Source organism: Ovis canadensis, chromosome 15 (genome assembly GCF_042477335.2).
Source record: "Ovis canadensis isolate MfBH-ARS-UI-01 breed Bighorn chromosome 15, ARS-UI_OviCan_v2, whole genome shotgun sequence".
Lineage (NCBI taxonomy): Eukaryota > Metazoa > Chordata > Mammalia > Artiodactyla > Bovidae > Ovis > Ovis canadensis.
Genome location: NC_091259.1, coordinates 43,887,633 through 43,907,846, shown reverse-complemented (window position 1 = coordinate 43,907,846; position 20,214 = coordinate 43,887,633). Strand labels below are relative to the sequence as shown.

General features: G+C 36.0%; 1 protein-coding gene across 33 annotated transcripts in view; it reads right to left on the bottom strand.

Moving 5' to 3' along the window:
* SOX6 (SRY-box transcription factor 6) overlaps positions 1-20,214 on the bottom strand; it is a 715,111-nt gene that overhangs the window by 528,419 nt on the left and 166,478 nt on the right. For 10 of the 33 annotated variants that reach the window (XM_069554261.1, XM_069554295.1, XM_069554290.1 and 7 more), the window contains exon 3: positions 19,325-19,406. The exons of the other annotated variants lie outside the window; for them this stretch is intronic. The gene's annotated coding sequence lies outside the window, so the exon portion shown is untranslated. The remainder of the gene's footprint in view (positions 1-19,324; positions 19,407-20,214) is intronic. 33 annotated transcript variants of the gene reach the window in all.

The window sequence follows — 20,214 nt, the reverse complement described above, 5'->3', positions numbered from 1 at the left end:
AAGTAAACAATTTACCAACATAATGTTTGTCCAAAATACAGCTTCCTGCTCCATACTATAAATCCATCTACCAATTCAGAGCTGAGAAATTTCTCTAAAGAAAATTTTGTTTTTTATATTAAATTTTAAACGTCTTTCTTACACTGCCTATCAAATTGGAGTGAAACTGCTAAGGACTTGTTCAAACACCCTAAAAGCACTAGACTTTTAACTATTAAGCCCAGATATGTGTATGGAACAGGAAGGGTTATAGAGCCCACTAGTAATACAGCCACTATGCATGGCATGGCCGGAGACTCCTCGGCTACCTCCCCCTCCTGCTTAAGAGTCTCTCTTCTAGTATCCCCTCTCCTTTTCACCTTCACTAGTCATGGGCAGTCAAGAAAAGATTCTCACTAAGCTTGTATCTTCCACTTGAAATCAGCCTAAACCCAATATGGAAACACTAATAAAACTTTAATAAACGTATTATAAAATATTAATGATATTATTGATTCCCTATCTTTTTCTTGTACATATGTATACTTTTATTTGTTATTTAAGCTATGGGTAAAATAACCAGACTAGAAGCAAGTACATATAACTCTTTTAATTTTTTCCTGTATACCATTAAAAAGACACAAGGTGTCCTATAGAAACTTACATTATTTGAGAAGTCACTACCTTCTCTAACATTTAAGGCTGGAACTTTAGACTTAACCAGAAATCCAAATGCTTCAGACACCAATCATCAAAACAATTTGTACTGTGTTATTTACCTATTCAAAATTTCTTTAAAATGTTAACTATATTGTCTTTCAACATAATGCTCCATGTACAGCAAATACACACACACACAGAAAAGCAAAAAAAGATACGAGGTGATGTTTAGAAAACTACTTAAAATTACTGACTCAAAAGCAATGAAAAAAAGTTGGTATGAGAATCATTGATAATTTAGCTAACTTTTCTCCTTCCAACACAGACTTAATCTCCACATATTCACCTACAGATTCTAAATCATAAATATTAAGATTACTCATAGGCACAGAAAACTGTTGGCATTTTATCATGCTTAATAACTGAAGACATTCTTAAGGTGAAAAAGGAGTTTGTACACTTTAAGAAATGACTGTCATGAAACTGAGCACTCCCTTGGGTGCAACAAACTTTAAATAATTTGTGAATCAATTAACTGGCGACTCTCTTCATAACACAGATTTCACACTCCCAGGTCACTGCATTATCAGCCTGATACGAATCATAACATTTTGGAGAAAAGTTCATAATTGAAATCATTAATTAATTTAACAGGACTTTTAGTTATGCATTGCATTAAACAGCTGTAAAGGAGCAGAGATTAATTAGTTGTTTCTCTGACAATTTTCACTGCTGCTATTACTTGGTAGAAAACTTTTCAACTTGTAAAGCACATCATGCTCTCTATAATCTGGCAGTGACCTATTGAAGCAATTTAAAGTTAAAAGAACTATAATTTCTCTAAAGCGAAGCTTGGAAGCTCTGAGATGTTTCTCTGAAAGAAAAAAAAAATTAATGATAAACATTGTAAAGCTTGACCTTCTCCTTATGTGAAAATGAAACTCACATCTAGAATAAAGTCTTAAAAGTGTGTATCATAAGTAGCTCCCAGGAATGAGGAAACCAAAGATACACCCAGCTTATGTTTTCCTAAAACTAGAGAGATGATGTGTATTCACATATTTTGCATATTCTTTTTCTCTTAAAAATAGAAACAAAAACTATTAATCATAAATAAAGTGCATTTATGTTAGCACTCAGTGTTTTTACTTCTTAGAATTTAGAATCATTTGACTGACCTACAAGCTGTGTAGCAAATTAACTGACTGATAAAATATGGGTAAGTTCAAAAAGCAACTAAAAAATGACCATTTTAAGGAAAGGTGACTAGCAATTTTTTTCACTCCATCACTCCAAATTCCTTTCATATCACATCACACTCTGCACAATTTCATCATTTTAATAGCTTAATATCTCATTTGCTATATAAAAGGTACCAAAAGGTAATATCATGGAGATTCTAACGAAATGAGTAATTTCCTAGAAAAATGCCCATCTTACTGAAATTAATTAGTTGAAATAAAATATTTTCCAGGTTATATAGGGAAATAATCAATTGTACCACCCAACAATATTTTCACCCTAATCCTTTTCCCACCTGCTTTGTTCCACATGTGGCAATGACATTAAATTCTTACAATTATTAAAACATATCAGGCCCTTTCATGTCTAGGTGCTTTTACAAATGCTATCCCCTCAACCTAGAATATTCTTCCTATTTCCACGTCCCTTCTAAGTAACTCCCTTTTATGCCTTTAAGAAGCAGCTTTAATGATAGCCCATTTAATGAAGCCTTCCCCCAACTCTCCCTGGCAAATTTCAAATTTTTGTGTATCTTATTTCATTTATATCTAAATTTTAAGTCTAATATGTTATTATAATTTCTCTCTTTACCTATCTCTCTATTAGATTTTCAAACTCCTTAACAGCTGGGCTTCAGTGCTATTCACATTTAAATCTCAAACATATCTATTTGGGACATATTAAGCCCTCAGTAAATGTCTGTTGATTAAAAAAAGAATGAATAAATGAACATGCACATATTTATTTCCACATTTCACTTCAATAATATTTATTGTCTGTTATAAGCTTGATGAAGTTTCCAAGAGTTTTTTAAGTTAAAAAAAGATAGCTTCTCTATGTTTTTTAACATTTACTCTCACCTATTTTTCAGTACTTTTTAGTATTTAAAGATTGTTAATTATCTAATAAACTTGAAGTGAGACAGCAAGAAGTAAACACTAAAAGATATTTCATTTTAGGATATCATTTGTCATCAAAGACCATTTCCATCAAAAGCTGCCTTGGCCAGAAGTCAATTAAATGAACATGTTTTTAACAGTTTATGCCTGTGGTTCTACCAAGACTCCCTTATCTAGACAATACACATGAAAGTAAATAGGAACAAGACGTGTTGCCTCACTTGAGCAGAATGAATCTTCCCTTCTGAGATAGCCTATTATAAAGCCACACTAATTACAGAGCCATTTCCTCTTTTAGATGCATTATTTCTAATAATTCACTGCAGCAGTGAGGTAAATGGTAACAGTTGTCTCATCATTCACTTTTCTCACTTGTATCTTTATATCTCACTTATTTCTCATTTCAGCCCATTCTAATGACAAGAATAAGTTGGCATTTTTCTTAGAGTGTTGTCCTTTAAATACGATCTGGTACTTTTGCTTTTACAGTGGGCTAGTTTACTGATTCCAAATAGTTTATCTAAATGTAATTGACACCTCAGAGTTGTTGTAAGAATTAAATGAGATAATATATGTAAGTACTCAATAATTGTTACTTCTCTTTCGTCCCTCTTCCTCTAAAACACATATGATCCAGAGAACATACCCTAAAGCAGATTGTAGTCATGGAACCATGCTGGTGTTGTGTGCAAAATTGGCTTCCACTCTACAGATATTTAAAGGAACTATTTAATAAGAGGTTAAGGATAGTTTAAAAAAAAGAAGTATCTATCTTTGTTAGAAATAGCTGAATGGACAAACAGAGAAATTGTGAGTAACATAGTGGGGATGAAATCTCCTTAAGTAAAAAATATAGATTGTTAGTAAAATGTCCACTTTATCTCTGCCAATTACTCCTTTCAACCAAAGAGGCTGATCAAAGTTAGATTCAAAGCCCAAAGCATAGAATAAAACAAAGTTAACTTACACATAGGAACCAAATTCATATGTACTTCATTGGCCCAATCATAAAAGTCCATTTATTTTTAGTTAACTCAAAAGCTACTGGAACCATTGGTGCTTTGGGAGGGTTATATCTTGACAGTATGTTGTTGTGTTTAGTCATTAAGTCATGTCCAACTCTGCAACTCCATGCACTGCAGCATGCCAGGCTTCCCTGTCCTTCACTATCTCCCAGAATTTGTTTAAATTCATGTCCACTGATGGTAATGCTATCTAACTATCTTATCTTCTGTCACCCTCTTTCCCTTTTGCCTTCAATCTTTCCCAACATCAGGGTCTTTTCCAATGAGTCAGCTCTTTGCATCAAATGGCCAAAGTGTTAGAGTTTCAACCACAGCTTTTCCAGTGAACACACAGGGTTGATTTCCTTTAGGATTGACTGGTTTGATCTTCTTGCAATCCAAGAGTCTTCTCCAGCACCACAATTCAAAAGCATCAATTCTTTGGCACTCAGCCTTCTTTATGGTCCAACTCTCACATCCATACGTGACTACTGGAAAAACCATAGCTCTGACTATATGGACCTTTGCTGGCAAAGTGATGACTTTGCTTTTTAATATGCTGTTTGTCATAGCTTTAAATGACAGAATTTACATGATCCTAAGATCCAGAAGAATCCTGAATCAAGAATAGACTCCATAGCTAAAGTTATACAAGCTTGGATTCTACCTAAAGATTCAAACTTAAATGAATAAATAAAACAATACAAGAGTAACATTATATCTATTAGAGTCAATAAATCAGGGAAACTGTAATATACAATCCACCAACTCTGCAAATTCTGACCCAACCAATAATGAATTATTACTCTCCTTCGTTGTTGTTGAATTGCTAAGTCATGTCCAACTCTTTGTGACTCCATGAACTGAAGTATGCCAGGCCTTCCTTAGCCTCTCCTCTAATCTGAACACACACACACACACACACACACACACACACACACATGCTTTATTACTTGTCTACATCTCACTCTACCAACACACTCAAAATTGCCCCATGATTTGTATATTCGTGAATTTGCCCAAAATGTTTGCAGCCAGCGTCAGTGAGGGTTTTTACATCCTCATTTGTAAACCAAATCTGTTTACTCACAGAAGTATTTTAGAGTTTTATCGGCGTATCTCAACCATGTACCTATTACCAATCATGTTCTTATTACACTCCACCATCAATGAAAGTACTCCTTCTTAACTTTCTCTGGGCCGAAGAATGTTGTTATTATAGTATCTTTAAAACCAAGTTCATCTTATTCCACTTTGTCTGAGTACCCTTAGAATCCTGACCTTGAGTTAGTCAGGGTTCTGACCTTGTTGAGAATGCTATCTAACCATCTTATCCTCTGCCACCCTCTTCTCCTATTGCCTTCAATCTTTCCCAGCATCAGGGTCTTTTCTAGTGAGTCGGCTCTTCACATCAAGTGGCCAAAGTATTAGTTTCAGTAATTCTTCTAATGAATATTCAGGGTTTATTTCCTTTAGGATTGACTGGTTTGATCTTCTTGCAAGGAAGAATTAAGATCTTCTTGCAAGGACAGGGAAGTCTGACATGCTGCAGTGCATGGGGTCACAAAGAGTCAGACATGACTTAGCTACTAAACACAACATGCTGTCAAGATATCCAGCTCTCCAAAGCACCAATGGTTTGAGGTGAGTCTTAGAATCCTCACCTTGAGTTCGATGAGGCTTACATCTAGCACACCTGGCTATTTTCAAATTCTCCTCTGGGATAGTATCACATAGCAATTACATATTGAACAAGTCCATCTCCTTGTATAAAAGTGTGTCTACTAAGGTTCCTTTTTAGTGAGTGTAGCAGAAGTATCTGGGTCAATGCCAATTTTTAGTATGGAATCTTTGATTTTCTCTTTAAGTCATATCATGACTATAGACATATCTTATTCCCAAGAAGATACAAAGTAGGAAGCAAAATTTTAACATTTTCCAAAAGTAAGACAATAGATTTCTTCTGAAAGCATGTGTTTGGTTTATGAGAGAGAGAGAGAGAGAGATGCAAGTAGGTAGAAAGGATGCTATTTTTCCAGATTATCATTTTTAATAAACAGAAACAAGATCCATTTGCACCTTACCTAGGAGATTCAAGAATCTAAGAGAATGAAGGTGATAGTGGTGATTATAAAGATTGCATATAAGAATGCAAAATGAAAGAAGTGGCAGAGGAAACAAGATGGTAGAAAGAGTAGCAGGAGAGAGAGAAGAGGACAAGAGGAAAATCACAGGAGAGAAGGGAGATAGCAGAGAAGAGAAAAAGAGATGAAAGGGTGAAAGAAACTGTCTAGTATTAAACCTAGGACTTGTGGCAGGAATTGGGACAAAGGGGAAAGGTCATAAAGATCAACTGTACTCATTATTTTCTTTCTAAAAATATTTCTCTTTTCACAGAGAGTGATTGGATAAAACATGAGGTAAGTCAATTACCTTCACAAATACTCATATTTTTTGACTTAATTTGTTTCATGGAGTTGATAGTTCCACACCTTGCTAAAGAATTTCAGTGGCCACATTTCTGCATAGTGAAAGTGATCCCAAACAATTTTTCCAATGTATTACACATATAACAAGTTTTTCTTCAAAACCGGCATGATGGTCATTTTTTCCTCTGTTTTTCTCTTTGGCAAACATAGTTATTATAGAAAATGAAAGGAAAATTCCACTCTTCACTCATGTTTGAGTTCCTCTGACCTGCTAAACTATCCTGGCCTGTAGCATAAGATGAACTAAAGAGCCTCTTGATGAAAGCGAAAGAGAAGAGTGAAAAAGTTGGCTTAAAACTCAACATTCAGAAAACTAGGATCATGGCATCTGGTCTCATCACTTCATGGCAAATAGATGGGGAAACAATGGAAACAGTGACAGACTTTATTTCTTTGGGCTCCAAAATCAATGCAGATGGTGATTGCAGCCAAGAATTTAAAAGACGCTTGCTCCTTGGAAGAAAAGTTATGACCAACCTAGACAGCATATCAAAGAGCAGAGACATTACTTTGCCAACAAAGGTCCATCTAGTCAAAGCTATGGGTTTTTTCAGTAGTCATGTATGGGTGAGAGTTGAACTCTAAAGAAAGCTGAGTGCCAAAGAATTGATGCTTTTGGACTGTGGTATTGGAGTGGTATTGAGAGTCCCTTAGACTGCAAGGAGATCCAACCAGTTCATCTTAAAGGAAATCAGTCCTGAATATTCATTGGAAGGACTGATGCTGAAGCTGAAACGCCAATACTTTGGCTACAGGATGTGAAGAACTGACTGATTTGAAAAGACCCTGATGCTGGGAAAGATTGAGGGCAGGAGGAGAAGGGAACGACAGAGGATGAGATGATTGGATGGCATCACCAACTGGAAGGACATGAGTTTGAATAAGCTCTGGGAGCTGGTGATGGACAGGGAGGCCTGGTGTATTGCAGTCCATGGGGTTGCAGAGTCGGACACAACTGAGCGACTGAACTGAACTGTAGCATAAGATGTAATTCCATGTATATCTATTTCTTTTTTTCCTTAAAAAAGAAGACTTTGACAAGATTTAATTATATAAGATTTAAATATGGAGAAGGAAATGGCAATCTACTCCAATATTCTTGCCTGGGAAATTCCGTAGATAGAGGAGCCTGGCGGGCTACAGTCCGTGGGGTCGCAAAGAGTTGGACGCGACTCAGCGACTGAACAATAAGATTTAAATAGAGCGGCAAGTTTTTATATTCATAGCTCTGGAGAGACAGGCTCTATTTCTTTTTTGTTTCTTCTGTCCTTTCTTTTTCTACTTTTCTTTACAGAATGAAAATTATTTTATCAAGAAGCTTTGACTTACATTATTAAAAATACATAGCAATCATTATAAGTCTGCCTTTCTTTAGGATATACATACTCTTCACAAAAGTACTTAACTTTTTTTCAGAGCTATAATTAAGAAGATATTAGAGTTGAGGGGAAAAGCATGGTCATGGAGCCAAACAATATCAAATTTGAATTCAACCTGTATCATTTACTGTGTTGCTCAGTAAAGCTGATATACCTTGTGCGGATACTAAGTTGCTTCAGTCCTGTTGGACTGTGCAACCCAAGGACTATAGCCTGCCAGGCTTCTTTGTCCGTGGGATTCTCTAGGCAAGCATCTTGGAGTGGGGTGCCTCCTCCAGACGATTTTCTCGACTCAGGGATTGAACCCATGTCTCTTATGTCTCCTGCACTGGCAGATGGATTCTTTACCACTAGCGCCACCTGATATCTCTCTAAGTTTCAATTTTATTAACTATAAAAATGGGTATAATAATAGTTTCTACCTTACAGGTTAATGATGAGGATTAGATAATAAAATTCTCATGGCATGTGTGTATAAAACATTAAAACAACATCTGGCATAACTAAGCATTTAGTACACGGTGTTATTAACAGGTTATATATGCCACTGTACTTAGTTGCTTAGTCATGTCTGCCTCTTTGAGACCCCATGGACTGTAGCCTGCCAGGCTCCTCTTGTCCTCTCCAGGCAAGAATACTGGAGTGGGTTGCCATGCCCTCCTGCAAGGGATCTTCCCAACCCAGGGATTAAACCCAGGTCTCCCACATTGCAGGTAGAATCTTTACCATCTGAGCCACCAGAGAAGTCCATATATGCCACTGCTGCTGCTGCTGCTAAATCGCTTCAGTCGTGTCCGACTCTGTGCGACCCCATAGACAGCAGCCCACCAGGCTCCCCTGTCCCTGGGATTCTCCAGGCAAGAACACTGGAGTGGGGTGCCATCGCCTTCTCCGATATATGCCACTAGTGGAGTACAAATTTTATCTTTCTAATGATAAACAGCCAATGGAATTAGTATCCTGAATAGGAAACTCTGTTCTTTAAAAACAATGGTAAATCTATACATCAACTGTACTCCGATTTTTAAAAAAAAATGTAAACCAAAGAACATGCAGATCAAATCTGTTTTAAAACATGTTTCTTTAAATGTAATATTTTTCAAACCAGGTTGAATGAGTGACAGAGTTAATTTTCTGAGTACCAATCAGCATTTTTTTTTTTATTAAAAAGGAGAGAAGGGAACAGAGGAGAGAGGAAGCAACAGAAGAAAAGGCTAAAAGGGGAAAGAAAAGAGAAAATAAAAAATGTTACACATATTGAGGATAAGTATTATTCATGTAAAATTTTGATTGTATCCTGGGTCAGATTTGAAATTCACTTCTTACTCTGAATCACATTCAAAAAAGTCTGAAAGCCTCCTAACTTAATGGAAACTAGAACATGTGAATCAGTGAGCTTTTGTATAACAGGAAAAGAGCTAAATAACCACCTTGCTCACTCAAAGATTTCTCTATTCATGTAGTATAACAACTGAAGACATCTAGTGCCCTGCTAGATATCCTGTGATATCTTCTTTGAAATACTATAGACAGAAGTAGCTACCTATCAGAGACTATCCAAGAGCAAAAGGGTAAGATTAGATGGCTTCTGAATAACCATCCTAGGGCTAGGATCATGAAGCAAGCAGTAAAGTAAAATGAAGAAAAGTTAATAAAATTAAAAGATATTTTGGGGTTTCCCTTGTGGCTCATCTGGTAAAGAATCTGCCTGCAATGTGGGAGACCTGGGTTTGATTCCGGGGTTGGGAAAATCCCCTGGAGAAGGGAAAGGCTACCCACTCCAGTATTCTGGCCTGGAAAATTCCCTGGGCTGTATAGTCCATGGAGTCGCAGAGAGTCGTACATGACTGAAAAACTTTCACTTTGACTTTTAAGATATTTTTTCATATTCAATAAATTCAGGCACTTACAAATGAAAGAGCAAGAAAATGTCTCTTCTAAAAATCTGATGGATTGGTGGAGTAACCAGACAGCAAAATGCCACTCAGTATGCTTTACTTAAAGAAACGGTTATATTTATCCCTTCTTTTGCAAGATATATAGGGTGTGTGTGGGTTTGGGGTGGTGGGCAGGGAGAGAAGTGTTCAAGAGGAAGGTACATATAAGTGATTGTGTTCACTTCAGTCTTATTTCAAACCAAACCAGTATGGTGGTCAGCTGTCAGCCAAAGAGAACAGGGGCAGGAACAGAGCCAATCAAGCTGTGTTAAGTAACCTAATCATTCCATAGAAATCTGTACAGCTCTTGTTCTCTGGCAGTACAGCTGGCAACAGCACAGCAGTAATTTGAGGGGTTTTCTATAGGGTGCTTATGAGTTTGATTTCACTGTTGGCTTCTTGCCATTGCAACCTATACACTGGGTAGTTCTGTTTGTGAGGTACCCAACTATGTGCTTAGATGATAAAGGATTAGATTTTTTTTCACTTGGTAGGCATGAAGTCATCTGAGTTTTCACTTTGCCAAATGTGTCTCTTTTTTTCTTCCAAACTCCCCAGGTTAAGAAAAATGCATGGTTTGTATTGCCAAGGCCCTCCCCCTACACTTTGAGCCCTGTATTTCTTTGGGAAACTAAATTCTATTTTCCCCATAATTCATCAAACTGTTTTCTCTGACAACTTAAATCTTTAGAGCCTTTTAAAATACCACTTCTCTCATTTTCTCCCCACTACTCTCCTTTTTTCATACTTTCCCCTTGGCAATCAAAAAATACATATAATTTGCCAAATTTGAAGTAAAAGGGATATAATTCAACTGCTGAGGTTCAAGATGATGTTTTACATGTGACTAAATAAACTTTCCATTACCCAGTTGCACCTTCATATGACTTTCTTGAGATACTCACAAAGGACATAATGTAGTCAAACAATAATGTTATATAAACAGTTGACACTGTACAGCAAATTCAGGTTTTGCTTTTTGAAACTTTTGGGATTTCTTTTTCCCACTATTTTTGATCTGTGGTTGGTTGAATCTGCATATCCAGAATCCTTAGAGAAGGAGAGCTACCTATACTTAATTTTGAGTCAATCTCAGCTTCTTCTTATATGCATATATCACTTCATCTTATATAAACCTAATCAATAATACATTCCAAAACTGTTCTCATAATAGAAAGTGAACTAATATCACCAGTGTGACCATTTAAAAAAACAGAGGCTGAAATTATGGAAGTGGGTTTGAGAAGAAAGTAGAAGAAATACAATGAAAATACTTGGACTATACTGTAAAGCATGGTGAAGGAGAAGAAGTATTGATCTCTACCCTTTTGGCTCATCAGTGTAAAATCAGAAAGTGCTCCTTCTTCATTCTCAAAACATATAAACCTTCAACAGGATGCCCTTTATTTGTTATATACATCTCCATGGGCTTCCCAGGTGGCTCAGCGGTCAAAAAAAAAAACCCACATGCCAATGCAGGAGGTGCAGTTTCCATCTCTGGAGAAGGAAAAGTCAATTCACTCCAGTATTCTTGCCTGGGAAATCCCATGGATAGAAGAGCCTGGCAGGCTACAGTCCATGGGATCGCAAAAGAGTCAAACATGACTTAGCGACTAAACAGCAACACTGTCCATCTCCATGCCAGGGCCATCATGATCTTCCACTCCCTCTTACTTCAACCAGGATACCCAGTTACTTTCCATAGCTAAGGACAGCAGGAAGTCCTCCCAGACCCATTTCAAGGAGTCTTTCATTTTCACTGTATGCACTGGTAGTAGAAGTAGGAAATGTCAAATCCCACCATCAGAAATTGGTCAGAAGAATGTTATTAAAGCCAGATTTAAAAATGAGATTTCATACCAAAACAACACAACAGGCAACAGTTAGCTACTATCACACTCTCAATAGTATAATTCAGCCATATTATAAGGTTAAATTACAGAAGTGGAGTGGCAACCCACTCCAGTATTCTTGCCTGGAGAATCCAATGGACAGAGGTGCCTTGCAGGCTACAGTCCATTGGGTCACAAGAGTTGGACACAACTTAGCGACTAAACCACCACCACATAAGGCTAAATGGATTTCAGTAAGTTGCCCAAGTAATCAAATTACCATCTATAACATGTTCTCTATAAAAATATCCATTCCAAATTCCAAACAGCAAACTTGCTGAACTTCCCCCATTAGTTAGTTGGAAATTGCCTACAAATACATCCCTGTGTATACTTCAAAGAAGCTTTTTGGAATATAGATTTAAAAAATACTTTAAAACAAGTAACTGACTATTAGCCTTTCTAAAGAAGGTCATAGGCTTTACTTCCTCATTTACTATTTATGAAGTCTGGGATTTTCAAATACAATACTTGGAAGTATACATGAAAAATGATTATTAGTGGCTATTGTGATTATTAGTGGCTATTAACACATTGTTAATATGATGACAACAAGAGCTATAATCATGCCAATCCTGTGGACTGTGAGTGATGGGGAAAATACATACAGTTTCTTATACAGTTTCTTATATATTATTACATTCTCCTGAATATAAGTGATTCAGATGCTTTCTAAAAAAGTACACAAAGTTTCTAAGCTGAGGGCACTGGGAAAGTTAGCACAACTTCAAGTCAACCCATTCCTATAAAAATTTGAGAGAAATAACTAAATGAACACTCAAACATCTATGTAACTCAGTACATTATTTTCATATATGAGCAAGGCTGTGTGGATCCATAAAGATGCCATATGAGCAGACCTTTGAACATCTAGCATCCGAACTTCTTATAAAGCCACCAAATGTACTGCACTGATATGACGCCTAATGGTCTTCTAATAAAAGCCAATTTCAAATGATTAAGAAAAAATAAGCTTGCTATAAAAAGGCAAATAATGTTTATAGGCAGCCTGGATTCAAAGGAATGATGGGTGGGCATAAATTGTGTTTATAAAAAATAACACATGAACTGTTTGGTGAATAGAACAGAATTTCATTTAAGAAACTTAGTTGGAGGAGAAGGTGCAATATTTAGGCTTTGTCCTGAGTTAGCACAAAGCATAACTGAATACATCATTGCTCTCTTATATTTAACACAAATAAGATATTGAGGGGCTTCCCAGTGGCTCAGCAGTAAAGAGTCCACCTGCCAAAGTAGGAGACGTGGGTTCAGTCTTTAGGTTGGGAAGATCCCCTGGAAATGTAAATGGCAACCCAGTCCAGTATTTTTGCCTGGGTTATCCTATAGACAAAGACTATAGCGTCACAAAAGAGTTGGACATGACTTAGCAACTAAACAACAAAAATACTGAGACTTGTAGAATGAAGTCAGGAGTACTGCCTGTAACCAACTGCACTATGACATTCTCATTCATCTGCTGAGCCTTTAAGTCTCACAGCAGCTGATGACTCAGCACTTCTAAACTTTCCCCCTGAGGATGTTGCTAGTAGACACCACATTGCACATGGTCCTAACTCATTCTTCACCCACCCCTCTCTGCCATCAGTAATCACTTTATCAGTAATTCCTTTAGCCACAGAAGTTGTACATTAAAATCAGAGCCCTGCTAACCATCTCTGTCAGTTCTGCTAGGGATGGAAGGTCCACTCATTCAGTTGGACCCATTGGAATAGTTCTTCATTCTGGGTATTGTGCATTCTAAACAGCTGTGAGAGTTGGACTATAAAGAAAGCTGAGCGCCCAAGAATTGATGCTTTGAACTGTGGTGTTGGAGAAGACTCTTGAGAGTCCCTTGGACTGCAAGGAGATCCAACCAGTCCATCCTACAGGAGATCAGTCCTGGGTGTTCATTGGAAGGACTGATGTTGAAGCTCAAACTCCAATACTTCGGCCACCTGATGTGAAGAGTTGAATCATTTGAAAAGACCCTGATGCTGGGAAAAACTGAAGGCAGGAAGAGAAGGGGATGACAGAGGATGAGATGGTTGGATGGCATCACTGACTCAATGGATGGCATCACTGACTCAATGGACATGAGTTTGGGTAGGCTCTGGGAATTGGTGACGGACAGGGAGGCCTGGCGTGCCGTGGTTCATGGGGTCGCAAAGAGTCAGACACGACTGAGCGACTGAACTGAACTAAAACAACTGTGAGGTCTCCACTGAAGAAGGATGTTTAAGTGTTATGTCCTTGTTTGTTTGTGTCTGGGCAGAAGTGTCAGTTTACGTGTGTTGTGTGTAACACTGTGTGTATTTATCTAAGCACATATTCAAATATTTGAGGCCATAAGAGCCATATGGAACTGAGTTTATCATTTTCCTCTTGAAGTACATAATATAGACAAATAGCTACAACTAATATATAAGCATCTGATAAAATCATTGTTCTTTTGTGGAGGAACTTAATAGGACAATAGGGCCGGCCTCTCACACATCAGTTGGGATGAGAGAGGAGAACACTGTGTTCTTTCTTTGCACCAAAATAGTAAGTTAGAAAACAAATCTGTCTGGAAAAAAAGTATCACAGGTTGTTCCAGGGGAAGAGAAGCTAGGGAAGTTTGAGGTTTCTTATCAAGAAAAACTGATGGCAAGCCTTCATATTAGACTGTATATGTCTATCCACTAAAGTTTTATAGGAATGAGGAAACTTTCTTATCAAGAAAGTTAAGTTCAAATGAAATGCTGCTCATCAAGAATTACTCTAAAGAAGGTATAACGTTTTCATCGTGGCTTAAAGAAAACAATTTATAGTGCTTTAAGTGAAATAAGGGTAAGTGCCATCCATTACAATGTACTGCTATGGCCTATATGCCTTCAATTATACAAATGACAATTCCTGGGACTTTGCTTTCCCTTAGAAAGGAAAACAGGGAGAATTTTTACATGAGGCATAAGGCAAGAAATGGACATATAAATAACTGCTAGCTCAGTGTAAAAGATCCCTGAAGAAAGGGAAGAAACCCAGGAGGTGTGCGCATCAAATAAAAATGGAGAATATGGCTATATTTCAGCTCAAACCAATATTCCATTTTCAGGAATCATCCCCTCTGGCTCACTGCTGACAATGCATAGATAGCATATGAGTGAGATAAGTTCATAAGTAAGATGAAAAGGGATGCACGGCAGGTAAATAAATTTCTTTCCACTGAGATAATTATTCTTACCATTTGTCACTGCTCTCATGGCATAAACAGGACAGGTGATGACATCCTATAAAATGAAATTCTTATTCCTATAGTCCTGACACCAAGATATATAACTCATTCAGCCATCATGAATTTTCTTTTGCTCTGAAGCTTTGAGTGAGTTTTTGCTTGTATTGTTGTTCTTGTTTCTTGTCTTTTAAAAAAAATGCTGTCATCAACTGGGCAATACTGTTAAGAGAGTAGGATGGAAAATGGGACTGTCATTATTTTAAGCTACCTGATCCTATATAAGAATTACATATGTTATTATGTGGGATGGCTGAATATAGCTATTTTACTTGAATTATTTAAAGTTAACATCTGCATCATATAATCTCTATGCAATATCTACGTCCTCAAATCAAAGCCCTGTCCCAAACCTCACATCTTTTCAGACCTAACCTAGACAAGAAATAAGGAATCACAAGTCTTTGTACCAACAAATAATTTTTCCAACTATAATTCATTAGTACCTTATTCCAAAAGCATATGAATACTTACAAGATGGTTAATCCTCATTAAAAACTAAGATTACATGACATAATTACATGTAAATAAGAAAAATGAATTAAACTCTTACCCTTTCCTATGTCGGGCACTAGTTGTGAATCATATATACAATTAGAGTTATATTGCTAAGCTAAAAATATTGGTAAAGATCTAAAAATGACAAACAGTGCCTTTTAAATTAATGTCTTATTAGTTGAGTGAAGTACACTGACAAAGAATAATTTATGCTTATTCAAACTGCACTCGACATCTTCAGGTGTTTCCAAATGAGCTCACAGAAGAGTGATTAAATGCATCTGATAACAAGCCACACATTGCTGAAATTACTTACCGCCTCATTTTATGATTAATTAAACATGTAGATTAAAGTTGCAAAAGAATTTAGATTAATGAGCAAGTTAAGTCTTGCTGATATAAGTGAATTGGGAATTGGATGCTCTGTGGAACTTTATAAACATGCATTTTATAATGAATAAGACAAGGCTACATGCAGAATCGTGGCCACCAGGGCCTTTTGACGATGCAGTCTTTTTTAACATGGTTTGACAGCTTTCAAATAACATTCTTCTATAGGCTTTAAACTTTGTGCTTTGCTGTAAAACACAAGACTACATAACTCATGTACCAGGAGTACGATTATTTTCGAGCTCTCCAAGGTAATGACCCCCTGTAGCAGCAGCTGTTCAGATAAAATTACAAGCTCAATTGTTATTTTAATCAGAGATAGTTTTGTAGTTAGAAACAGTTATGAAAGTTGTAAAATTATGTGACACATCATCAGTACCTTCTCTTCAACACTCTTCTCCCCAAAAGTAAAACCATCCCAAGAAAGTTGTAGCTTTCCAGAGGACTTATTAGTAAAAAAAAAAAAAAAAAAAAAGAATGCCTAGTCATTCATAAAATATTCAAAGTCATGTATTAGTGAAGTTTCTGTGGTAGGAAAGGTAATATTTAAATTCATGACGACTCTTATCAGCTCCAAGATTGTGTCAAAATATCTGCTAGGTTTTGCTGCTGCTTAGTCACTCAGTCATGTCCGACTCTTTGGGACCCCATAGCCTGTAGCCTGCGAGGCTCCTCTGTCCATGGGGATTCTCCAAGCAAGAATACTGGAGTGGGTTGCCATGATCTCCTCCAGGGGATCTTCCCGACCCAGGAATCGAACCAGAGTCTCCTGCATTATAGGCAAATTCTTTAGCAGCTGAGCTACCAGGGAAGATTCCACTAGGGTTTGCTGAGTATCCAATTTTTCTCTTTTAAAATCAGCTTTACCTAATCTGTGCCAAGAGCCAAGCTGGACTTTATGATTTTCCAGTGCAAGAGCAATTCAAGTTGTTCACAAAGATATAGTGCATTCTCCTTTGCAAGGGATACAGAAGTGGCAAGAAACTGAACCAAAGTTACCAAAGTAGATTTTGGTTTAAAACCTATTCCATTTTTATTCTGAGCTTGTAGCACAATATCATTTATTACAACTATAGCATAATGAAACCATTTCTGCAAATTATTTGAATGGATCCAGTCTGCTATCTAAAATGCACCTCTAATTCTTTTCTACTTATTTTCAGACCTTATATATAATTCACTTCTTGGCAAGATGAGATTTTTATAGTGTTATTTCTTTTTTCCTTTTAATTTAGATTTTTCATACTCTAAAGATGTACCAAGAAAACTATGGAATTTTTTACATAAGGATCAAAAGGAGCTGCTTCATGACACAGGTAGCAAATTATCATTATTAACCCCACATATTTATCATATGGACATAATTGCCCATTTGAAGATATATGTGAATGAAAATATAATATTGAAACAGTCTATTTTGAAATTTATTAAAAGCATATAAGCAATCAAAATAAAAGTGTCCATTTGATTTATTTCCTTCCAGTGTTAAGTTGATATCTTTCACCAAGTAATATAAATCACATTTTATAACCACAAAAAGTCTTTTTTTTTAATTTATAAGCTTTTCCTCTTTGCAGCTCAACTTGAATATAATAGGAAGAATTTCTAGGTAGAAATACAGACCCAAATACTTCAAGGAGAAATAATATCCTTTTTCTTCACATAAAAATTTAAATTCTTCACTTATACCATTTAAAAGAAAAAATTTTACAACAAAGTGGTAATATTAGCCTACAAGATGCTAGTTTAGAGATCTAAAATCATACTTTTGTGATCATAAAATGTATCTGGATATGTGCCAGAAGGACATAGATTATTCAAACAGCTCAACAAGTCACCAAATTTTAAGGAGCAAGATCTTTCCACTCCAGTCACTGCCATACTATTTCTAGGACCCACAAATTATGAGGTGTGTCCTAGAGTTACTAATAATTAAATAGAATTGTATCATTACTATAGCATTTTAATACAAGAAGATACATTTATTTACCCATGAAAGCAATTTGTAAAATACTGAATATATTTAGCTATTATACGTACTTATTATTAGCATGTTTTAAGTTTTATTTAGTATTCTTGCCTGGGAAATCCCATGGACAGAGGAACCTGGTGGGCTACAGTCTATGGGGTCGCAAAGAGTCGGACACGACTGAGTGGCTTCACTTTAACTTTCAAGTTTTATTATAAATGCTTTATAGAGTTTACCAACATAGATTACATAAATTTACTGGTTATTTAAAGTTAGGAGTTATATGTTTAGCTGAAATACCAAAATAGGAACTTTACATTCAAATTCTGAATAAATGGGCAATTTAAAATATCACAAATCAGGCTTAATGCACTATAAGAATTCCTAACCATTATTTCATTAAATCAAGATGGCAATTTATTGTAAAACATTTTCTTTTATTTCTCAACACATAGTTATGTGTTCATAGCTATGAACCTTGCATCTCTACAAAGTGATTATTTTCTTCATTTCATCCAGTTTGAAAAAAAGTATAAAAATACTCACCAGAAACTAAAATTAGATGACTAAACTCATTTTCACATGTGATTGGGCCCAGGTTTGTCAAGATGAACTACAAATGCATTAATATCCACAATACTGTCAAATGTTGAATTATTAATATTGTTGGGTCCTTGGTCTCAGTTCATGCCCTGTTGAGGAGTTTTGTGACATTCATCAAAACTCAGCCTCTCAACATGTGTACAAGTATCCAGGAGGCAACATGTCTTAAACTAAAACCATGCAAACTGTCATCAATGCCAGACTAAGACTCATAAATGCAAAGAACTAGTCTGTAGTGAAAACAGCAGATGAAGTCAGGTGCAACCATATGCCAGATCCTTGCCAACTCAGCACCCAGAAGTTGAGATACCAGGTAGATGATTAAAGGTGGTTCTTCATTTGGAAGGATTAGCAGCATTATGCACTATACCTATGAGTAGTATATGTCAATGTAAGTATTTAACAGCCAAAAATAGTGCTGAAAATTGACTCCAAGACTACTACAGCTTATCAATTTTTATTCTACAGACTGCAAATTTTTTAGCTCTCTTAACCAAGCATGGAGTTGGCTAACTGGAAGAGTCCAGAATTTTTCCTTCAGTGGAAAAAAACAAAAGGTTACTCTGTTTTAGTTATTCTAAAACTCCTTTTAAAATCCATGTATCCAAAAATTTTTGTAAGTGCACATTAATAATGGTCTTTTATAAACCAATTGGAGATTTAAAGTATGATTATTTTTTAAAAGTCAAAGGTTTCTAAACTTTACTCAGTACCTTATATTATATGATTTCCATGATGGGAAATTGACATCAAACTGATTTTATTCTTAAAACAAATAAAAGAATATAAGTGGTTTCCAGACTTGGCAAACTTTAGAATTTCTGATACTCATCTTTCCAATCTTTCACTCAGTAGATATATTCCCTAAAAATAGAAACATTTTTGAAAAATATTGAACTGTGGTTGTAAAATTGTTTCATTTGTATGTAAAGTTAGCCAATAATTCTAATAGTTATAAACATAAGTTAAAACTAGAAGATGCAAAGAAACTAGGTGTTAAAGTTACCTAAGGTCTTAAGATTAGACCACAAAAATACAATTCAATCCTCATTTGCCATGGAAATAGGAAATAAATGGGAACATTAGTTATACTCATAAATTATATATTATACCTGGGCTCTTATACAAAGTGATGAGGGGTCACAAAGTCCTTCTTGAAGCATTTCTCTTTCCTCATCAGAAGATATAGAAAGTCTAAAAAGAAGAAACTAATAGTTATTGGACCCACTATCTGCCAGACATAAAATAAATTTATTCTATGCATCATATAATCTTCCCAACAACCACACCCATTTTACAGATGAAGGAACTGAGTCTCAGATAAGCTAAGCAATTTTCCAGAATTACACCAAGTGGCAGAGATAAGAGTGAAGCCCTAGTGCACCCAGCTCCAAGGTCCATTTGTTCCTTCTATTATGGTCATTTATTGCCCATAGTATTTTTTGTATTTATGTTGTTCTCTACTATCTAAGATTTCTTTTTGCTTCTCAGTTAATCTATTCCTACCATCTCCTTCCAAGATTCACTTATTCCAAAAAGTATAGTGTTCTCTCAGCACTTTGTTTAAAAGCCTCTATTATAACAAATCAAGTTATACTGATTCACACAATACCCATTTATGTAATGCTACCAATGTTATCGTCTATACTCAGCAAGGTGCTGAAGGTTTCACAAAGTGGTTTCATTGACACACTATAATAAAACTCTCTTATTCTCCATTCTATACTTCTCTTGCCTTTCTCACCTTCATAATAACTTTAGTAGTAGAAGTATTTACTAGTGTTATTATCATTATCATTATCATTATTACATATTATCAACCAACCACCTTCTGCTTTCATGCTGCTCTCTGGAACTCTCCACTTTCATTCTGCTCAAACATTCTCATACCACTAAACCTTTCTAATCAACCTTCCTTCTCTTTCCTTCCTAGTCAAGAATTCTACTCTTAAATATTTCCTAAAAGATGTAAGATATTCTCAATTATTCATTTATGCAACAA